The sequence below is a fragment of the Bos indicus x Bos taurus genome, chromosome 10 (genome assembly GCF_003369695.1).
Source record: "Bos indicus x Bos taurus breed Angus x Brahman F1 hybrid chromosome 10, Bos_hybrid_MaternalHap_v2.0, whole genome shotgun sequence".
Classification (NCBI taxonomy): domain Eukaryota; kingdom Metazoa; phylum Chordata; class Mammalia; order Artiodactyla; family Bovidae; genus Bos; species Bos indicus x Bos taurus.
The window spans coordinates 32,774,946-32,799,918 of record NC_040085.1 but is presented as its reverse complement, the minus strand read 5'-3'; positions in this window follow the sequence as shown (position 1 = coordinate 32,799,918).

The window sequence follows — 24,973 nt, the reverse complement described above, 5'->3', positions numbered from 1 at the left end:
TTCCCTGCAGGCTTCTCTTTGCTCTTAGAATAAAATCCCAAAGTGCCATTACAACCTACAGAGAAATGGTCATTTGACACTATGGTAATTTACCAGTCCCATTACTCATCACTTACTTGTCACTGTACTTTAGACTCACTGAACACTTTCAGTTCCTACAAAATCATGTTGTTTCCTTCCTTGGGTTTTTCTCTCAAGTTGCTCTTTCTGCCTAGAAAGATATCTTCCATATGCATTTTATCCAGCTTACTTTACAACAGCTTATATACTCAAATCTAATATTCTGGGTAAATGAATTCTAAAGTCTATGATAAGGCTGCATAGCAAGTACACTTTAAGACAGTGTGCCTCTCTACTGTTGCTAACACAGGCATAATTAATATTTATGTGAATTTTTTGTTAAATTTCTATCTTCTCCACTAAATTTTAAGCTCCATGATGTGACAGAACCTACTTTGTTCATTCTTATAAATTTATAAATTAAAATGGTGTCTGGCATGCCTAAGGAACTTAATAAATGTTAGTTGAAAAAAAATAATTTTGAAGACTCAAAGCATTCTACATAAGATAAACAACATAAGGAAACTTAAGGAATTACACATATAGGTATGCTAGTAACTATGGTATATATGAGAGAATCAGTCAGTCCAGTTCACACCAGTCTCTCAGTCATGTCTGACTCTTTGCGATCCCATGGACTGCAGCACGCCAGGTCTCCCAGTCCATCACCAACTCCTGGAGTTTACTCAAACTCATGTCCACTGAGTCACTGATGCCATCCAACCATCTCATCCTCTGTCGTCCCCTTCTCGTCCTGCCTTCATCTTTCCCAGCATCAGGGTCTTTTCAAATGAGTCATTCTTCGCATCAGGTGACCAAAGTACTGGAGTTTCAGCTCAGCATCGTCCTTTCACTGAATATTCAGGACTGATTTCCTTTAGGATGGACTGGTCAGATCTCCTTACAGTCCAAGGGACTCTCAAGAGTCCTCTCCAACACCACAGTTCAAAAGCATCAATTCTTTGGTGTTCAGCTTTCTTTACATTCCAACTCTCACATCCATACATGACTACTACAAAAACCATAGCCTTGACTAGACAGACCTTTGTTGGCAAAGTAATGTCTCTGCTTTTTAATATGCTGTCTTTGTTGGTCATAACTTTTCTTCCAAGCAGCAAGTGTCTTTTAATTTCATGGCTGCAGTCACCATCTTCAGTGATTTTGGAGCCCAAGAAAATAAAGTGTGTCACTGTTTCCATTGCTTCCCCATTTATTTGTCATGAAGTGAAGGGACCAGATGCCATGAACTTAGCTTTCTGAATATTGAATTTTAATCCAACTTTTCACTCTCCTCTTTCATTTTCAAGGTGCTCTTTAGTTCTTCTTTGCTTTCTGCCATAAGGGTGGTGTCACCTACATATCTGAGGTTATTGGTATTTCTCCTGGCAATCTTGATTCCAGCCTGTGCTTCATCCAGCCCAGTGTTTCTCATGATGCACTCTGCATATAAGTTAAATAACAGGGTGACAATATACAGCCTTGATGTACTCCTTTCCTGATTTGGAACCAGTCTGTTGTTCCATGTCCAGTTCTAACTGTTGCTTCCTGACCTGCATACAGATTTCTCAAGAGGCAGGTCTGGTGGTCTGGGATTCCCATCTCTTTCAGAATTTTCCACAGTTGATTGTGATCCACACAGTCAAAGGCTTTGGCATAGTCAATCAAGCAGAAGTAGATGTTTTTCTGGAACTTTCTTGCATTTTCTGTGATCCAGCGGATGTTGGCAATTTGATCTCTAGTTCCTCTGCCTTTTCTAAAACCAGCTTGAACATCTGGAAGTTCACGATTCATGTATTGCTGGAGCCTGGCTTGGAGAATTTTGAGCATTACTTTGCTAGCGTGTGAGATGAGTGCAGTTGTGTGGTAGTTTGAGCATTCTTTGGCATTGCCTTTCTTTGGGGTTGGAATGCAAACTGACCTTTTCCAGTCCTGTGGCCACGGCTGAGCTTTTCAAATTTGCTGGAATATTTAGTGCAGCACTTTCATGGCATCATCTTTTAGGATTTGAAATAGCTCAGCTGGAATTCCATCACCTTCAATAGCTTTGTTCGTAGTGATGCTTCCTAAGGCCCACTTGACTTCACATTCCATGATGTCTGGCTCTAGGTGAGTGATCACACCATCGTGGTTATCTGGGTCATGAAGATCTTTTTTTGTATAGTTCTTCTGTGTATTCTTGCCACCTCTTCTTAATACCTTTGGCTTCTGTTAGGTCCATACTATTTCTGTCCTTTATTGTGCCCATCTTTGCCTGGAATGTTCCCTTTGTATCTCTCATATTCTTGAAGAAATCTCTAGTCTTTCCCATTCTATTTTTTTCCTCTATTTCTTTGCACTGATCATTGAAGAAGTCTTTCTTATATTTCCATGGTATTCTTTGGTGCTCTGCATTCAAATGGGAATATCTTTCCTTTTCTTCTTTGCTTTTTGCTTCTCTTCTTTTCACATATATTTCTAAGGCCTTCTCAGACAGCCATTTTGCTTTTTTGCATTTCTTTTTCTTGGGGATGGTCTTGATCCCTATCTCCTGTACATTGTCACAAACCTCCGTCCATAGTTCATCAGGCACTCTGTCTATCAGATCTAGTCCCTTAAATCTATTTCTCACTTCCACTGTACAATTATAAGGGGTTTGATTTAGGTCATACCTGAATGGTCTAGTGGTTTTCCCTACTTTCTTCAATTTAAGTCTGAATTTCACAATAAGGAGTTCATGATCTAAGCCAGAGTCAGCTCCCAGTCTTGATTTTTCTGACTGTATAGAGCTTCTCCATCTTTGGCTGCAAAGAATATAATCAATTTTATTTAAGTATTGACCATCTGGTGATTTCCATGTGTAGAGTCTTCTCTTGTGTTGTTGGAAGAAGGTGTTTGCTATTACCAGTATGTTCTCTTGGCAAAACTCTATTAGCCTTTGCCCTGCTTCATTCTGTACTCCAAGGCTAAATTTGCCTGTTACTCTAGGTATTTCTTGACTTCCTAATTTTGCATTCCAGTCCCCTGTAATGAAAAGGACATCTTTTCTGTGTGTTAGTTTTAGAAGGTCTTGTAGGTCTTTATAGAACCATTCAGCTTCAGCTTTTCAGCATTACTGGTCAGGGCATAGACTTGGATTACTGTGAGGGAATAGTAATATGTGGGAATAGTGGTAGATAAAGCTATAATATCATGTAGAGATCATTTGAGGAAGAACTGAGTTTTCTTATTAAAGAGTACAGATTAAGTAATTAGTAAAGAATTTATATAAACAAATGAGATAATTAAAGTTATATGAGTTGTGAGAGACTAGTTAGAAAGATACAGACATCACAGAAATTTGGGCAAATCATGGTCTCAGGATGGTAGGCAGTGATCACAGAAATGATTGGAATAGACATAAACAGCTTTGAGAAGAAAGAACAAAAGATTTAGTTTGGACTGGAAGCCCATAAGAAAGGAATCAAAAAAATATTTTAAGGTTTCAAGACTTCTGGCTTGATGGAATAACTGTTATCAAAGTAGCCCTTTATGTATAAACTGCCTCCTTTTGTAAAATTATAGAATTACAAAAATACACACAACTCTTCTTGGGCACTAACAATAGTCAGTTCAATCCTATGATTCCCGAGATGGGAAACTCATTTGGGAAACTACAATTGCCCTCTCTCTGGCTGAGGACAAACTCCCAATCACGACACTATGAGCTGGAGGCCAAGCAGAGTACAGCAATTCCACTGAGCTAAGGATAAAGATTAGAATTCATGGCAGCAGGGGAGTGGCAAGAATTTGTGGAACTAGGGACCTGTAGATACAATGGGACACAGAATTCCATGTGGGGCTCCCACATGGTCCTTGGCTGAAGGATGGGCTGCACATACACATGGAAAGACTAGAGTTTATCAGAGTCCATCTGCTACAGGTTAAGAGTGAAGACATATACGAGAGAACAAGCAGCACGAGGGGACACTGGAGTTCAAGTCAACCCTAATGGGAAGGTTAATATTTAACCCCTTGAACGATGAGACATTAGAAAGCTTGTACCTTAAGAGTAAGAACCGCACCGTAAAGTAGAGCCTACTTCCAGCATTCAGTAACAAATCTTAAAACCAAAGATCTTCAGGAGAAAAAGTTTAGATGCGAGTTCTGCCAGATATAGAGAACTGGGAAACAACTTGGACTTTTCATAAACCTGTACTAACAAGGTGTAAAATAAATCCTACACAAGTTGAAAGTGATCATCCAATAATTAAATCACTGAATAGAAAAAACACTTTTCAGAGAAATATAAATAGAGATGTATCATTCACTATGTCAAGTGTAAAATAAAAATCACAAATAGAGAAACAGGAAATGTGCCCCAGGGTCAAGGAAAACAAAACAAATCAAAACAATGAATAGAAACCAAACCAATCATGGTTCAGATGTTAGACTTAGCACTCAAGAATTTTAAACAGCTATTAAAATTTTGTACAAAGAATAAATATACCCATAGTGAATGAGTAGACACAGACTCAAAGAAATGGAAATTATTTTAAAACATGAAATGAAAACTAAATACCTGAAAATTGTAATTTAAATTAAAAATTCACTGGTTGGGCTTAACAACCAAAAGAAACAAGAGTTAACAAACTTAAATATAGATCAACACAAGTTGTCCCATCTGAAGAACACAGTGAAAACAGAATGAAACATAAACATAACTGAATAAACTTAAATGAGGAAATGGCAAAGCCTAGAAGAAACAACATCAAAGGAAATGAATAGTATTTTTGAGAAGAAAAGTTTAAAAAAGAAAACAAAAAAATATATATTTAACAATATGTTAGAAGTCAGCGTATTGATGAGATGCTGCTGCTGCTAAGTCGCTTCAGTTGTGTCCGACTCTGTGCAACCCCAGAGACGGCCTCCTACCAGGCTCCCCCGTCCCTGGGATTCTCCAGGCAAGAACACTGGAGCAGGTTGCCATTTCCTTCTCCAATGCATGAAAGTGAAAAGCGAAAGTGAAGTCGCTCAGTCGTGTCCGACTCTTAGCGACTTCATGGACTGCAGCCTACCAGGCTCCTCCATCCATGGGATTTTCCAGGCAAGAGTACTGGAGTGGGGTGCCATTGCCTTCTCCATGAGATGCTAGAGAGGCATATTTGAATATTTGAAGGCCTTCCAAACTAAGGCAAGTCTATAAACTGTTTGAGTAAATGAGTTTCCAGAGAGAGAAAGAAAAATGAGAGGAAAGAACCCAACCTTGGAGAATTCCCTTTATAAAGACAACTAAAGAGTGAGAAGAGATAAACAAATTAAACAAAGAAACAGGAGGGAAAATAGATAAAACAAAGTGCCAAGAAAACTGAAGAAGGGTAGAGTGTCAAGAAAAAGGAAGCTCCTGACAAGCCAGGAAAAAAAAAAAAAGATAGAGAGGGTTACTAATAATAAGAATTAATATTGGTTTTAAAAGTGAGGAAGTCATTGATGACATCTGAATAGGTAAATAAAGGGGGAGAAAAGGTAAGAAGTAGGAAGATTTTAGGGACTAAAATAGTAAGAGAGCAGATACAGCAAATAGAGCATAAGGAAGTCTATAGATGAAAATAGAAATTATAATTTAAGAAGGTCAGAGGAAAGATTTGTTGTTTATAAGAGTTCTTAACATACTGAGAAGAAAGAATGAGTCTATGAGAATGACTGAAAATTCAAAAGAAAAATGATTATTAATGAAACAATATTTGGTATTAAACAAAAAGTGACTGAATGACTAAAAGCAAAGTAAGGCAATTAGTTTTATAAAGGAAGAGAGTTGCTTCTTTAATATACAAGTAGAGAATGAATGAAGAAAAAATTTTGAAATATAAGGAACAGAATTTGAAAACTTTCATATCAAGTGGACTGAATTTTCTCAAAAATATTAAATATAAACACCTCTTCTGATCCTTCTTAAGGTGGCTAAAAAGGTTTTAAAACTGCTGTTATAATCAATAGTAAGAGATGAATAAAATAATTTTAAATAAAAAAGGATACAAGCCAGCATTAGAAAAACATGACAGCAATAACCAAAAAGCAGCACAATTTCACAGCTTTCTTCAACAACGCTTAGCAGACCACCATAAAATAGAAGAAAGAGTGAGAGTGAACCAGAATAGTCTGCTACCCCAGCACTGAATAATGTGAGTATCACTGGAGACACCCACTAAAGATCCAGATGAGACAGAAACAGAAAACCAGGAAAATGATTAACACGCAAATACGTTAGCACTCAGTGAACAGAGGAATACAAAAAAAGGGAAATTTCTGTAAATAAGAGTAAAAACTTAGTAAGTTCTTAGTAAGAACTAAGAGTGTGAAGTTATTGGGAAATAAGAAGGCTATGATCACAGAGAACAATGTCAAGTCTAAGATCTCAAAAGGGGAGGTACTCAAGTAATGAAGGCTAAAGACTACAGATGAAGGACATAATTGACATGACTAATCAACTATCATATGGATCCATCAATTCAACAATTAACTTTTTATCCTTTTTAGTTGCTACATGCCAGATTAAAATGACAGTTTCTTTCCCAATTAATGTGAATATCACAGATATAGAGGGACATAATGAGAAATTATGTAGAAAGAAATACTGAGTCATCCCAGCTTCCATAGTTTCCATCCAGCAATAAAGCCTCAATGAATCTTGAGGAAATTAAATAAAGATACTGTGCTAGGCACAGGAAATGCCAAATAAATTGTAATGGTCTTATGCATAGGAAAGGCACTGTACGCGTTCAAGCAGAGAAATTTTCACTACAGAGTGAAAATATCAGTATACTATCTGTAAAATTTCTTAACTGCTGCCCAATCTCTTTTCTGAAACTTTCTTAAATTCCAGGACACTACACTCTAACTGCTGTTCCCTTCTTCAATCTCAGATTAGCCTGTTCTCAGTCATGTTATCTAATCCTTTCTCCTTCCCCTAAAATTGTGTGTCCCCCCAGTTCTTAATCTTAGAACCTATTTCTCAACTTTACAATTTTACAAATTCTCTCTGGCTGTTATTTCAAGTATCATGTCTACAGTCATTTCTATTTGGTTGACACCTAAATTTGCCTGCCTACATAGCTGTGAGCCCTAGACTAATACCTTCAGATATCACCAGAGAGAGAGCTCACTAACCACTCAAGTGTTAACTAAAACCAAATTTAACTTATCAAAAAAAATTTTGTTCTTCTTGTATTCTTTGTACTGATTAACATCAGGAAATTGGTCCATTGTTAACTTAAGCTGTTTGTGGAAATGAAAAGGCAGAGGTGAACTTTATATCCTTTTGCCCACTGAAAGTTTCCCAAGGATAAAGGAGACCACTTTTTAAAGTATTTTGATCCTCTATTCAGTTAATCAACTGCTCTCCTTTGAGTATAATAATATTGACTTATAAAAATGGCAATCACACCATATAATCCATTTCTATAGCAGTGTTTCTCAAGCTTTAATGTGCACAGGAATTTCAATAATACCAATGACTAATACAGTATTTGTTGAATGCTTATATGCTAGGCACTATTCTAAGAACTTTCAACAGCTATTTCATTTAAGCATCACAAAGGTAAAACCACTCTTAAGTAAGCATGTTAAAAACGAAAATTTTGATATAGTAAGTCTGGTTGGAGGCCCAGGAGTATATATTTTTCTAAATATTTAAATTCTTTGATGCTCATAGGCATTTGATTCACTGTTTTATAGAATCTCTTTAATGTGCCACTGATTTTCAATTCTTGTTATTACTATGTTAATAACCCAACTTCCTCCCTATATATTTCTACTTTTTTTTTTCAGAACTGCAATCATTTCTTACTGTTAAAATCCTGTACTTTCTGACCAGAAAGTTTTTTCAGTTCACTAGAATACAACTTTGGTAACACAGAGCCATACTGTTTCCAAACATACTCAACTAGTAGAGCTCTATTACAGTGGATAATGCAAAACAGTTCATGCATTCTCACACATTCAAAACTTCTAGCCTTTTAATTTAAAATACAGCTTATAAGTGGCATTGATTGTATTATAACTATTTTCTCAATTATGAGAAAATCCTGAAATATGTCATAGTCAACTGCATGTTGGGGGCAGGATGTGGTAATCTGCTTCACATGGTCACCTGAGGACCCGGGAACCTTCTAACTAGTTGTTCAACTATCTTCTAGGAGTCTCTTTTTATAAAAGCAGCATATGTATTCAGTTCTTCAAATGAGTCCCTAAAGCCCTCAAACTCTATTTCCATTTCACATGAAGTGTTAAGATTGCATTTTTCTGAAAGAAAATCACAGAATCTAATAGAAAAACTTCAATAGAAAATCTCTTTATAGAATAACTTCTCAGCATGCAAATATGGTAAACATAGACATTAATGTATAAAACTATGGTCTAAATTTTGATAGTAACTCACCTTTAAGGGATAAAAGAAGGCTATAATCTATAGCCCCAAAACGTGCTTACCTTGCAGAAAAGAAACAATACTTTATTTCACCATACCACTGAGGCCAAAAATAATTAACTATATAAAATATTATCACAGTTATTAATGCCTCACATGTCCTAACTTTGTAAATCCTACAAAGCTAGTAAAGTCTGATATACTAAAATGAATGTCCAGACAGTACAGCAATGCTTTAACTCACATGGTCCATTTAGTGAGCTATGATGCTTGGGTATAGAAAGCCAATTAAAGAGGAGTTAGGAAGTATTTTCCAGAATTGTGAATTAGGACAGACTCAGTGCACTCTATTGCCATTTGATTCCTAAAGCTTATCTAAATTATCCGACCTGTTGGAGACCTTATGAAGTAAATGCAACTCTTGTGATTCAATTCATGGAAAACTATTCCTATAGGAAGCCTCAATATTTTCCACCAGACTTTTGTCTTTTTACAGTGGTTATTTCAAGCAGCTTTTTCCTCTCTCCAGTAAATAATCCAAAATCTATGGAAAATCACATTTGGCAAGCTAAGCTATGGTTTTCTAATTAACAATCAAGTTGGTCATAATGAAATGGGACAATTTCAAATATGTATCTGAATTTTCTGAAAGAATTCTCTGAAAGAACCTTCCTATCCCTGGTTCTTGGGGCAATGTTAAGAGGAGATACTCCAGGCAAACGTACATGTTATAGAATGTCAAAACGTAAATCTTTCCATTTCAATTGAGACAAAAATATGATACACATCAAATACAGAAATGAATGCAAGACAGATGACCATATACAACATTTATAAAGAAAATCTCAGTGTCAACAATTCTTAGAGTCCTCAAGCAAATCATATATAATAAGCTGGGTCAAGGTATGCAGAGTAAATTTCTGAGAAGACTCATTGGTACCCAGGTGGTCCTAGTGGTAAAGAACCTTCAATCAGTGCAGGAGATGTAGGAGACACAGGTTCAATCCCTGGGTCGGGAAGATTGCCTGGAGGAGGGCATGGCAACCCACTCCAGTATTCTTGACTGGATAAACCCATGGACAGAGGATCCTGGTGGGCTACAGCCCATAGGGTCGCAAAGAGCTGGACACAACTGAAGTGACTGAGGAGGCATGCACCCATTGGTAGAAATCCCCAGCCTCTCTCAAGAAGGATGGAATAAGTGTGGAAGGTCCCAACTCTTCCATCTAAAGCCTCAGAATGGGGATTTTCATTATACTACTCCCAGATCCTGGAATGTCAATTCCCTGAAGTTTGGAGTTGCAGAGAATGCCTCAGGATCTTCCAGTGGCTTGGGGTGGGAGAATAAATGTAGTTCTGTTGGGACTGGCCTTCACATCCAGAGACTGTCAGGTCCAAGGTGTTGAGTCATGCCAGAAAGAAAAAAAGCAAGACTGGAGCCATTTTAAGTCCAAGTGTTAAGTCCAGGAGTAAAAGTAGAGAGCACCAATAGTTTATTATTTGTGGAGTGGACTACCAGAAAAACAGAGGCCAAAGGAAAAGCAATAGATTGGGAAATGGATTGTTCTGCTCATACCATGAGAAATAGAACTGAACATGTCACCAGTGATGGAATCTTCAAGAAACACACACATATATATACACAGGCACCATTAGAAAAATAAATCAGCATTTAACATCTACCAGACCTCAAAAGTTTAAAATCGGCTTCACCAGATGTCACCCAAGTAAGATATTTCTCTGTTCTATGTCATTTTTTTCCCCTTCTCTCCACCTGTTTCTTTTTTTTCTTTGAAGCTAGAGAGTGGAAGAAGAAGTGAGGTAGGAAGAGGGATTGGAAAAAAGAAGCTGAGTATACTATTTTCTCCTTATTAGGAGAAAATAGGTTTCCATCTGCTACAGGTCTTAGGTAAGGAAGAGGGAAACTATCAACAGTTAGTTGGACTTTCCTCTTGTTTTTCAGGTGCTCGATCATGTCCAGCTCTTTGTGACCCCATGGACAGGCTTCCCTGTCCTTCACCATCTCCTGCAGCTTGCTCAAATTCCTGTTGATTGAGTCAGTGATGCCATCCAGCCATCCCTTCAACAAAGATTAAAATATTACTATGCACAGTGAGATTTTTACTTAATGAATCAACACTGTATTTGTAATTTAAAAGGACTAGAACCATAAGACTGCTGTTACCAGAGATTAATAAGAAATGTCTTAAGCCTGTCAAGATTTCATCAAGGGTCAGCAACACTGCCCCTTCTGAACAGATTTTCAAGGACATAGAAGATAAAAAATAAAATTGTTCTTTGATTACAAATGAACCACATATGCTAAACATTCAAGTGAACAGTATTTATAATTAAAAAGAACTTGACCCTAAATGACTCACCTCCCCCCAGCTTTAATAAGTGGGCTAAACTACCTATAAATCATGGCTCATCTTCTTGTTTACAATATGCAGGCCAAAGTCTTCAAGTCAGACCCTAAGGTTGTTCTTTGGTTATCAGTATTACATCTTGCTAATTTTAATAACTCTTGAGAGTCCCTTGGACTGCAAGGAGATCAAACCAGTCAATCCTAAAGGAAATCAACCCTGAACATTCATTGGAAGGACTAATGCTGAAGCCCCAATTCTTTGGCCACCTGATGCGAAGAGTCAGTTCACTGGAAAAGACCCTGATGCTGGGAAAGGTTGAGGGGAGAAGGAGAAGCGGGCAGCAGAGGATGAGATAGTTAGATAGCATTATCAACTCAATGGACATGAATTTGAACAAACTCCAGGAGATAGTGAAGGACAGGAAAGCCTGACAAGGTGCAGTCCACCTGGAATGCCAAGAGTTGGATACAACTTAGCAACTGAACAATAACAATGCTAATAACACATTAAGGAGAAGACCAGTTTCTCTCAAAAACATAAAGCATTTGACTGCTGTTGGTGTTGTTCAGTCGCTAAGTCATTGCTTTTCAAACCTAAAGTAGGTGAGAGAGAGTCATGATGCCCACATTCTCAAGAGATATCCATAAGATAGTCTTTTGAAACAATTGGGGAAAAAATTCCAAAAATGTACATGGTATAACAACCATGAAAAGGGCCACTGAATAGATGAAGCATCCCAACTGTGTCTTGTTCTAATGCTTGCTCTGTCTCTTCAAATTATGTTCTTTGCCTTTTAATATGCCTTGCAAACTTTTTCTTGACAGCCAAATATAAGGTACCAAGTAAAAGAAAAGGCTATAAAAAAGACCCTTAGTAATATGCCATGGGAGGGATAGCCGTTTTTATTCTTCTGATTAAATCTCAGTCTTTTAGAGCCTGTGCCTCTGCACTTCACCACTGTTTCTCAGCCACAGTCGCCCTATCCCCTCAAACCCCCAACTCTTAAGTGAGACAGGATAGCTAGAGGTGCTGAAGTATTTCCCTTCCCCAGGTCAGTCAGGCTCTAGTTATCTAGTTTCTCCTGAGGGCAGGTCTTGTTAAGAAGAACAGAATGTTCTGGGCATTTTTAAATGGTTCCTTACTCTTCCCCCTCCTGCCAGAAGTGAAAGTCACACATTCGGGGTCTGATTCTTTGTGACCCTATGGACTGTAGCCTGCCTGTCTCCTCAGTCCATGGAATTGTCCAGGCAAGAGTGTTGGAGTGGGTTCCTATTTCCTTCTCCAGGGGATCTATATTTTTCTCCCACATTTACTGTGGGAACTTGACCAATCTCCTGAGGATAAATCTCATAATATTGTGCACCTCTCCTCCCCTCACCACTGTCAGTGGGTCTAGTTTTTCACCCTCAGAGTTGTCCTCCCAAAAAAGTGAATTGAAAAGAGAAGCCCTGGTGGATCAGACGGTAAATAATCTACCTTGTGGGAGACATGAGTTGGAGCCCTGATTGGGGAAAATCCCCTAGAGAAGGGGATTGGAACCCACTGCAGTATTCTTGCCTGAAGAATTCCACGGGCAGAGGAGCCTGGAGGGGCTACAGTCCAGAGGGTCACAAAGAGTTGGACACTAAGCCACCAGCAACTTTTCAATTACAGTTTTCCTGAGGTTGTTTCCACTCCCACGTCTCTATTCCCTGTACCTGCCTGACTCTTCAATCGTGGGGGCAGTGTTTGTGTCTCACCTCTCTTACAGATCCAAAAAGATGTTGACTTTTTTAGTCTGTTCAGTTTTTACTTTTTCTTTTTTTTTTTTAGGAAGACTGGTGATTTCCAAGCTCCTTATATGTGATGCAGAACCAGAAACTGGAAGTCTTAAAATAGACTTTAATCTCTTCCAGAATTATACAAAATACTTAACTCACCAAAATTGTTAATCAATAGTATCCTCATCTTTGACATATTAGCACTCCTCTCAAAGGTCACAGTGAGAGTGAGGCAGGATGAATGCCCCTGAATTGTATTAAAAAGATGTCTTCTAGACCAGTGTAGTGAAAGAAATATGGGCTTGAACAAAAGCCAGATGTTGCAACTTTCTTCATTTTATGAAATTGATTAAACAGCAGCAAAGTGGGTTTTATTTGCTATTATCAAGTTCAGGGTACAAGTTGAAAGGGCTCAAAAACTGAAATTAAAAATGAACATCTATTAGGTTGGTACAAGTGTAACTGCAGTTTTCGCATTGTTGATATTTGCCATATGAACTGGAATACATTCTCAATAAATGTGGTTATGTTATACATCATTTTAATGCATATTTCTCATGTCATGTTTTTTGCTAATGAATTATTACTTGCTGTGTGTTTTGTGTTTATCTTAGACTATGGAAATGATGTTAGACGAAAAGCAAATTCGAGCAGTTTTGAGTTCAAAATGGGTTGTAAAGCAGGGGAGACAACTAGAAGCATCAACAATGCATTTGTCCCAGGAACAGCTAGCTAACATACAATCCAGTGATGGTTCTAGCTGAGACCAGAGCCTTGACGATGAGGAGCCTAGTGGCCAGCCATGGGAAGGTGACAACAACAAATTGAGAGAAATCATAAAAGTTGATCCTCGTACGACTACTTGAGAAGTTGCCGAAGAACTCAGTGTCGACCATTCTACAGTCACTCAGCGTTTGAAGCAAATTGGAAAGGTGAAAAACTTGATAAGCAGGTGCCTCATGAGCTGACCAGAAATCAAAAAATCATGATTTTGAAATGTCATTTCTCTTATTTTATACAACAACAATGAACCATTTTTTGATCAGATTGTGATATGTGATAAAAAGTGGATATTATATGACAACCAACAGGCAATGACCAGCTCTGTGGTTGGACTAAGAAGAAATTTCAAACCACTTTCCACCGCCAAACCTGCACCAAAAAAAAAGGTCACTGTCACTGTTTGGTGGTCTGCTGGTGGTCTGCTTTTGGTCTGATCTACAGCTTTCTGAATCCCAGCAAAACCAATACACATCTGAGAAGTCTGCTCAGTGAATCAACGAGATGCACTGAAAACTGCAACGCCAGCAGCCAGCATTGGTCAACAAAAAGGGCCTGATTTTCTTCCACAACAATGCCTGACCTCATATCACACAACCAGCATTTCAAAAGTTGAACAAATTGGGCTATAAAGTTTTACCTCATCTACAGTTAGAACTGGACATGGAACAACAGACTGGTTCCAAATAGGAAAAGGAGTACATCAAGGCTGTATATTGTCACCCTGCTTATTTAACTTATATGCAGAGTACATCATGAGAAACGCTGGGCTGGAAGAAGCACAAGCTGGAATCAAGATTGCTGGGAGAAATATCAATAACCTCAGATGTGCAGATGACACCACCCTTATGGCAGAAAGTGAAGAGGAACGAAAAAGCCTCTTGATGAAAGTGAAAGAGAGGAGAGTGAAAAAGTTGCCTTAAAGCTCAACATTCAGAAAATGAAGATCATGGCATGTGGTCCCATCACTTCATGGGAAATACATGGGGAAACAGTGGAAACAGTGTCAGACCTTATTTTGGGGGGCTCCAAAATCACTGCAGATGGTGACTGCAGCCATGAAATTAAGAGATGCTTACTCCTTGGAAGGAAAGTTATGACCAACCTAGATAGCATATTCAAAAGCAGAGATATTACTTTGCCAACAAAGGTTTGTCTAGTCAACGCTATGGTTTTTCCTGTGGTCATGTATGGATGTGAGAGTTGGACTGTGAAGAAGGCTGAACACCGAAGAATTGATGCTTTTGAACTGTGGTGTTGGAGAAGACTCTTGAGAGTCCCTTGGACTGCAAGGAGATCCAACCAGTCCATTCTGAAGGAGATCAGCCCTGGGATTTCTTTGGAAGGGATGATGCTAAAGCTGAAACTCCAGTACTTTGGCCACCTCATGCGAAGAGTTGACTCATTGGAAAAGACTCTGATGCTGGGAGGGATTGGGGGCAGGAGGAGAAGGGGACGACAGAGGATGAGATGGCTGGATGGCATCACTGACTCAATGGACATGAGTCTGGGTGAACTCTGGGAGTTGGTGATGGACAGGGAGGCCTGGCGTGCTGCGATTCATGGGGTCGCAAAGAGTCGGACACGACTGAGCAACTGAAGTGACTGAACCTATTCACCTGACCTCTCGCCAACTGACTACCACTTCCTCAAGCATCTCAACAACTTTTTGCAAGGAAACACTTCCACAACCCGCAGGATGCAGAAAATGCTTTCCAAGAGTTGATCAAATCCCAAGCATGGATTTTTATACTGTAAGTATAAGCAAACTTATTTCTCATTAGCAAAAATGTGTTGATTGTAATGGTTCCTATTTTGATTAATAAAAGTATGTTTGAGCCTAGTTGTAACGATTTAAAATTCACAGTCCAAAATCACAATTACTTTTTTCACCAACTGAATAGGGCTTCCCTGGTGGTACAATGGGTAAGAATCTGCCCCAATGCAAAGTACATGGATTCCATCTCTGATCCAGGAAGATTCCACATGCCGCAGAGCAACTAAGACAATGTGTCAAAACTACTGAACATGTTCTCTAGAGCCTGTGAGCCGCAACTACCGAAGCCTGCATACCTAGAGCTCATGCCTCACAACAAGAGAAGCCACTGCAGTGGGAAGCCTCTGCAGCTCAACTAGAGAGCAGACATTGCTCTCCGCAACTAGAGAAAGCTCTCGTGCACGCAAAGACTGATGCAAGCCAAAATTAAAATAAAATAAATATAATTTTAAAAATAAAGTTATTTAAAGTGAGCATATTGATCTAAGAATAACTTTTCATCAAAGGCTTCTATCCTCACATATGTATAAATATAAAATTCTTACTTCAAGAATACTTGCAGTACTCCAAACACGCAGACATAAACTAAATTAACTAAAGCAGATAAGGAAAACAGGCAACTCTACTGTTGTTCTGGTGATTGAAGATGTTTCTTAGAATCAGAAATTCACTGTGACACAATAGCAAATGAGTTTGTAGTTCTCTCCACACCCACAAATCAGGAAGTTAGTCTCTTGCTAGTGAACATTAAGCTATCAGACACAAGAAGAAAAATAATACATCCAGTGTGTGATAGATAATTACAGATAACTCAGTGCCTGAGACTAAGGAAATAATGGTCACTCAGTGATCATGGCCGGAGAAGGCATTGGTGACCCACTCCAGTACTCTTGCCTGGAAAATCCCATGGACGGAAGAGCCTGGCAGGCTTCAGTCCATGGGGTCGCTAAGAGTCGGACACGACTGAGTGACTTCACTTTCACGCATTGGAGAAGGAAATGGCAACGCACTCCAGTGTTCTTGCCTGGAGAATCCCAGGGACGGGGGAGCCTGGTGGGCTGCCGTCTATGGTGTTGCACAGAGTCGGACACGACTGAAGCAACTTAGCAGCAGCAGCAGCAGTGATCATGGCAATTGAGGAATTTCATAGCAACATAAAACATCATTGTTAGTTTAGTTGTTCATCCTTTAGGCTGTTGAGACAATGTTCTCTCGCTAGTTTGGGCTCATAGCATTTAAGGATTTCTGGTTTACAAATATGTTCTTTATTCAGCAGCTAACTCTTTAGAATTATACCCTTAAGAATCTGAAGTTTTTGGCTTAAGACAGTGACACACAGCCAAGGCTTTACATTAGACTCACCTGGGGACTTTTTAAACTTCAATATTCTACAAATCTACATACTTAGAGTTTCTCATTTAATTGGTTTTGGGGTAGGGTCCAAGAAATATTTTTTAATAACAAGCAAAGACTTGAAATGGGGTTTATTTGGGCATATGCAGTCTTTATAGAGAAAGGAAGAATTATATCAGGTGCTATGCATGTGAGAGTAAATAGAAGGTGAAATCCATAGGCATACCATAGAGGACAAGAGAAAGACACAAAAAGTCAAGGCAGAAATTTAAACTATCCACTGCAATATTTTACCCAGAACCAACTCTCGTTCATCATCATGGCTTATCTAGAGTGCAAAAACATGATGAAAATTAGATGGACTTGGAAAAGTTTAGCACATGGTGAATTTTAGAAAACATGTTATGAAAGTCTATTTATCATGGTTGGTTTCTTTCTGGGAAGTAGCACATAAAATGTTTGACACGCATTGTCTTCACCATAGTCCTTAGCTCAGCAGGTATTTTCTCTAGTTCAGATGGAGAAAATTTTCATGAAGACAATAAGTAACCCTACAAAGGTCACCCAGCATTCTCTGTCACTCCAACTGGGAAAATAATAACAAGTTAAATTTAAGTAAAGCCTTCTTTTCAAAGAGAACTAACACACATTTCCAAGTAGAGGAAGCTGAAAGAATTACCACTCTCTCCTAGGTCACTTAAACCCACAGATTTAACACAACACAAAAGAGTTTATGGCAGACCCTTCTTGTCCATTTCAATCTCAAAAGCTATGGCACCAGTAAATAAAATATAAAACCTTTTCAGAGTACTATAAATGTTTGTGGAGTAAAGATTTATTTTAAAAATATAGCAAAACTGCTTTCACAACAAAAGGACAATACTGGCTTTCTAAAATATTAAAAGTTTTGTTCAAAAATCAGGGCCGTTTAGAGTTAAGTTTTAAAGTGTAGGAATTTTTCTTTTTAAAATCCAAAAGCAAAACTTTAGCCCTCTGTAACTTATTTATATTGAGATGCACATAAGATACAATGTGTTCTTTGTAATCTACAAGTAAAAATTCTTCACTTACTAGAGCATATCAGCGCTGAGTACTTAAAGCGATCAGCTGAGTCTTAGACGTTACACCAATGCCAGGAGATTATAATGGCAACATGTTGCAAATTAAATAGCTCTGAAATAAAGATTTTTACTTTTCTGTTTTAACAGAAATTAGACTTTCGACTGAATTATTTAGCAACCAAATAGAGAATAAGCAAAAGTATGATTCCATTACCTTTAGATGATGTTGTTAGCAACCAAGACTAGTGGCTGAGACAAACAAATTACTGCCGCAAGGTGAGCTGCAAGTCCATCTGCTCCTCCCTATTTGATTTCTTGAAGCGATTCTAACTGCTAATTAAGCATGAAAAGTTGTGCTGTGAACCTTTCACCTGACATTCGTAAAAGGTAGAAGTTCTTAAGGAGCCCTCAGAGCAATGTATATGTCATCAATTGCTATCTCAGCGACGACCTGCTGTCCTGCAGTACAGGGTCTCAAACTGTGATTGTTCTGCTCTTGGGGAAGAAACTTTCTTTTTCACTTTTTACTGGCTAATATACACAGACACATCTACTAACTGTTTTGAGTGAATTGGTTTGCTTCTCGCATAAACCTTAGTTCATTAGATGCTCAGACACAGGAGGGAGGCAAATCTGACTCCCACCTTATGTGCAGACAATGCTGAGGTGATCTGTCTTAGCGTGCAGAGCCTAGGCTCCAGAGCCAACATTTCTTGCTACTTCTTCTGGCCTAAAGCCAGAAAACTGGCTCTCCGCCTTGGCTGCACATTGGAAACACCTGGAGAACTTTTAAAAATGCTGACATCTGGGTCCCACCCCTGGAGATTTTAATGTCATTGGTTTGGGGTGAAGTTTGAGCACTGGAAATTTTTAAAGTTCCCTCAGGTGATTACAATGTGCAGCCAAGGCTGAGACCTGATTTAGAAGGAGGCCCTAATTAAATCTGATTATCACCTCTGAAGACACTGTTAAGATGTCCCGGCTGCTTTCAGAAATCACAGGGAGCCTATGACTGTAAGTCCCTCTAACTGTGATCCCTGTGATGCACTTCCATACAATCCCTCATCTAACACATTTTCCCATTCCTTTCTCATTTCCACATGGTCTTCTACTTTGCTCTGGGAAACTCACAGTCTATCATAAGCAAAATCACCTGACTCAGTAACCACAGCTTGTTATTATCAATAACTACAGTCATTCCACTCTTGGTTTCTAATATCCCACTCACCAAAACTAAGATATTGTTGGATGCTCTTTATCCCAACTCCAACAATTATTTGCCACACTGGAGCCTCTATTGATTTTTGTTCTCTATAATTTCCTTCATAATATTTTTTTCATCCTTACCCTATTTAGAGTCGATGGTTCGTCAAAATACTTCTTTCTTCATCTTTCCCTTCAGGATACTAAGTTCGCAAGATTCCAACTCTGGTTAACTTCTAGTTCTCACCCAACTTCTAGTTCTCACCTACTTTCTAACTTTACCTGAGCAGCTGAGTCTTGCTAATGAAAATCTTGGAGCCATACTGGTCTCAGCTTAAGTAAATGACCATAGATTTCAAGGGGAGAGGCAATGTTGCCTGGAATTACATAAAAGCGTCATTGTAAAACTATTCTCCCACTCTCCTTGCTGACAATTTCTCACCTTTATCTGACAACATCCAAAACCCACCTTCCCTCCTAACCTTTACTAAATTTCTTTGCGCTTAATTCTGTAGGGAAAACAAGAACACCAAATAATTTCCTCATCTGTCCACCACCTCATCAAGGTCAAATGTGACCTCCACATTGCAAATCCAAATATAAAGGCTGTTTTCTTAACTGATATATCTTAAATATCTAACATAAATTCCATATTTAGCACGCTTCAAACAAAAGTATTGATCTAATTATAAATTCTAAAACAAGTTTTTCCCTAATCTTAATAAAATGGCAATTTCATTTTTATAAATATCCATATCAAAGACACTGAATCCTTCCACAATTCCTCTCTTGCTCCCTATATTTAAAATAACACTAGAACCAAAACCATTTTTCATATCATCCAGCATTATCAACCTAGTGAGTCTCTTGCCTGTACTATTGAGATTCTTCTTAACAGGCTACCTATTTCCATCATAGCTTCTACTACAGTCAATGAGAATGATATTTTCAAAATGTAAATCAGAACATGGCACTGCTCTGCTCCAGAGCCTCCAGAGGCTTCCATGCCATTCAAAAGTATCCCATCAAGAATCTTCACCAAAGCCTCCAAAGGCCTGACATACTTAACCCTTCTCCTGTATTTTCCTAATACTCTGTTCCATCTTGTACTTGTTTGCCATAACTCTCATCCACAGTCATGCCTTTCCAACCAGACTGTCCTTTTTAGCCCAAGCAAACTACTGCTTCAAAACTTTTGGGACCTTTGAATTTATTTTATTCCCTTTTACTAGAACACTCTTTCCCTAAATATTATCCTGGCTCTCTAATTCTTTTCATTCAGAGAGAAAAGCCACATAGACAGAGAGGTCTCCAATTATACTAACAGAATCCTAAGACCTCCATCCTCAGTCACACAGTGTCTACCTCATTATTACACTATATATTGTCTTAATAGCCCTGAAATTGTTGTTGTTGTTGTTGTTTTTTGCTATCTAGCCCCAATTGCACTCATCTCACATGCTAGTAAAGTAATGCTCAAAATTCTCCAAGCCAGGCTTCAGCAATATGTGAACCGTGAACTTCCTGATGTTCAAGCTGGTTTTAGAAAAGGCAGAGGAACCAGAGATCAAATTGCCAACATCCGCTGGATCATGGAATAAGCAAGAGAGTTCCAGAAAAACATCGATTTCTGCTTTATTGACTATGCCAAAGCCTTTGACTGTGTGGATCACAATAAACTGTGGAAAATTCTGAAAGAGATGGGAATACCAGACCACCAGACCTGCTTCTTGAGAAATCTGTATGCAGGTCAGGAAGCAACAGTTAGAACTGGACATGGATGAAAAAGTAAAAAATGAAAGACATGATTTTTCCAAATAAAAATATAAATATGTATTCAAAAAAAAAAAAAAGAACTGGACATGGAACAACAGACTGGTTCCAAATAGGAAAAGGAGTACATCAAGGCAGAGTACATCATGCAGAGTGTATCATGCAGAGTATATGCAGAGTACATCATGAGAAACGCTGGGCTGGAAGAAACACAAGCTGGAATCAAGACTGCCGGGAGAAATATCAATAACCTCAGATATGCAGATGACACCACCCTTATGGCAGAAAGTGAAGAGGAACTAAAAAGCCTCTTGATGAAAGTGAAAGAAGAGAGTGAAAAAGTTGGCTGAAAGCTGAACATTCAGAAAACGAAGATCATGGCATGTGGTCCCATCACATCATGGGAAATAGATGGGGAAACAGTGGAAACAGTGTCAGACTTTATTTTTTGGGGCTCTAAAATCACTGCAGATGGTGATTTCAGCCATGAAATTAAAAGATGCTTACTGCTTGGAAGGAAAGTTATGACCAACCTAGATAGCATATTCAAAAGCAGAGACATTACTTTGCCAACAAAGGTCCGTCTACTCAAGGCTATGGTTTTTCCTGTGGTCAATGTATGGATGTGAGAGTTGGACTGTGAAGAAGGCTGAGCGCCGAAGAATTGATGCTTTTGAACTGTAGTGTTGGAGAAGACTCTTGAGAGTCCCTTGGACTGCAAGGAGATCCAACCAGTCCATTCTGAAGAAGATCAGCTCTGGGATTTCTTTGGAAGGAATGATGCTAAAGCTGAAAGTCCAGTACTTTGGCCGCCTCATGCGAAGAGTTGACTCATTGGAAAAGACTCTGATGCTGGGAGGGATTGGGGGCAGGAGGAGAAGGGGACAACAGAGGATGAGATGGCTAGATGGCATCACTGACTCGATGGACATGAGTCTGGGTGAACTCCGGGAGTTGGTGATGGACAGGGAGGCCTGGCGTGCTGCGATTCATGGGGTCGCAAAGAGTCGGACACAACTGACCAACTGAACTGAACTGAACCCCCAATTTAATAAAAGCTCCATAATAGCAGATATTATTTATTTTATTCATTGTTTTATCTTCATACCAATTTTTTAATAACATTAAATGACAGAAAAGTTAACATTTTTCAGTTTTTTCATTTATAAAATGGAAAATAATACCTGATTATAATGAAGATTAAAAGCATTTATATATGTAGAACACCAGGCATACAATAAGCCTTTGATAGAAATAAAAATAAAATTATGGCAAGAAATATGCTAATTTGTAGCAAAGATGGCCAACATTAGCTATTCATATATATATATATATATATATATTTTTTTTTTTTTTTTGCTGTTGTTCAGTTGCTAAGTTGTGTCTCACTCTTTGCAACCCCATAGACTACAGTACGCAAGGCTTCCCTGTCTTTCACTACCTCCCAGAGTTTGCTCAAATTCATGTCCATTGAGTCAGTGATGCAATCTAACCATCTCATCCTCTGTTGTTTCCATCTCACTTTGCCTTCAATCTTTTCCAGCATCAGGGTCTTTTTCAATGTGTCAGCTCTTTGCATCAGGTAGCCAAAGTAATAGAGCTTCAGCTTCAGTATCAGTCCTTCCAATGAATATTCAGGACTTATTTCCTTTAGGATTGACTGTTTTGATCTCCTTGCTGTCCAAGGGACTCTCAAGAGTATTCTCTAACACTACAGTTCGAAAGCCTCAATTCTTCAATACTCAGCCTTCTTTACGGTCCAACTATCACATCCGTACATGACTACTGGAAAAACCATAGCTTTTACTGTAAGGACCTTTGTTGGCAAAGTGATGTCTCTCCTTTTAATATGCTGTCTAGGTTTTCATAGCTTTCTTTCCAAGGAGCAAGCATCTTTTAATTTCAGGACTGAGTCACCATCTGCAGTGATTTTGGAGGTCAAGAAAAGAAAATCCGTCACTGTTCCACTTTTTCTCCTTTTTTTAGTCATGAAGTGATGGAACCGGATGCCAGTGATCTTTGGGGTTTTTTTAATATAGAGTTTCAATCTGCGTTTTCACTCTCTTCCTTCACCTTCATCAAGAGGCTCTAGTTCCTGTTCATTTTCTGCCATTACAGTAGTATCCTCTGTATATATGAAGTTGCCGATATTTCTCCTGGCAATATTGATCCCAGCTTGTGATTCATCCAGCCTGGCATTTTGCATGATGTACTCTGCATATAGGCTAAATAAGCAGGGTCACGGCCTTGTCATACTTTTCTCCCAACTGTGAACCAGTCCATTGTTCCATGTCTGATTCTAACAGTTGCTTCTTGACCTGTGTATAAGTTTCTCAGGAGACAAGTAAGGTGGTCTGGTATTCCCATCTCTTGAAGAATTTTCCACAGTTTGTTGTGATCCACAGTCAAATGCTTTAGCATAGTCAATGAAGGAGAAGTAGATGTTTTTTTTGAATCCTTTGCTTTCTCCGTGATCCAACCGATGTTGTCAATTTGATCTCTGGTTCCTCTGCCTTTTCTAAAACCAGCTTGCACATCTAGAAGTTCACGTACTGCTGAAGCCAGCTTGAAAGATTTTGAGCATAACTTTGTTAGCATGTGAAGTGTATGTAATTGTACAGTACAAATTCAGAATACTACAATGTGATGATGTGATAACCAAGGTTAATGGACAGAAGTATTAAAAATAGCTATAGCTTTAATAATCTGTGAATGTATACTAACAGAAAAAGAGGTAAATTTTAACATCAAAAACATAAAGATGATAGAGCTTATATGTGATCAAAGTTAGCTGGTTATCGGCATAAAATAGACTATTGTATCTATAAGACATTTTATATAAACCTCATGGTAACCACAAATCAAAAGATATATGAAAAACAAAGAAAAGGAAATCAAAGCATACTGTTAGAGAAAATTATCAGTTCACAAATGAAGACAACACAAGAGGAAGAAAAGAACAAGGAAACTACAAAGAAGAGAAATATAAGATGGCATTAGAAAGTCCTTACCTATTAAGAGATATTAATAATTATTTTATTAGATGTAAATAGATTAATTCCCAATCAAAATGTTTTAAAGATACACATAGGCTTAACATGAAGAAATGGAAAAAGATATTCCAGCCAAGTGGAAACTAAAAGAGAGTAGGGGTAGCTATACTTGTATCAGACAAGCAGACTTTAAATCAAAAGCTTGTAAGAAGAGGCAAATTTCCTTCAGTTCAGTTCAGTTCAGTCACTCAGTCGTGTCTGACTCTTTGCGACCCTGTGAACCACAGCATGCCAGGCCTCCCTGTCCACCACCAACTCCCGGAGCCTACCCAAACTCATGTCCATTGAGTCGGTGATGCCATCCAACCATCTCATCCTCTGTCATCCCCTTCTCCTCCTGCCTTCAATCTTTCCCGGCATCAGGGTCTTTTCCAATGAGTCAGCTCTTTGCATCAGGTGGCCAAAGTATTGGAGTTTCAGCTTCAACAGCAGTCCTTCCAATGAACACCCAGATGAGCACTCAGGATTGATCTCCTTTAGGATGGACTGGTTGGATCTCCTTGCAGTCAAGGACTCAAGAGTCCTCTCCAACACCACAGTTCAAAAACATCAGTCCTTCAGTGCTCAGCTTTCTTTATAGTCCAACCCTCATACCCATACATGATCACTGGAAGAACTATATCCTTGACTAGACAGACCTTACATAATGATAAAGGGTTACATGTATGTGTATATATATATATATATATATATATACACACATATATATACGAAATATTATCATTTGAGTCAACATAGATACAAAAAAGATCTTCACGACTAAGATAATCATGATGGTGTGATCGCTCACCTAGAGCCAGACATCCTGGAATATAAAGTCAGGTTGGCCTTAGAAAGCATCACTATGAACAAAGCTAGTGGAGGTGATGGAATTCCAGTTGAGCTATTTCAAATCCTGGAAGATGATACTGTGAAAGTGCTACACTCAATATGCCAGCAAATTTGGAAAACTCAGCAGTGGCCACAGGACTGGAAAAGGTCAGTATTCGTTCCAATCCCAAAGAAAGGCAATGCCAAAGAATGCTCAAACTACCACACAATTTTGCACTCATCTCACACACTAGTAAATTAATGTTCAAATTTCTCCAAGCCAGGCTTCAGCAATATGGGAACCGTGAAATTCCAGATGTTCAAGCTGGTTTTAGAAAAGGAAGAGGAAGCAGAGGTCAAATTGCCAACATCCGCTGGATCATCGAAACAGCAAGAGAGTTCCAGAAAAACATCTATTTCTGCTTTATTGACTATGCCAAAGCCTTTGACTATGTGAATCACAATAAACTGTGGAAAATTCTGAAAGAGATGGGAATCCCAGACCACCTCACCTGCCTCTTGAGAAATCTGTATGCAGGTCGGGAAGCAACAGTTAGAACTGGACATAGAACAACAGACTGGTTCCAAATAGGA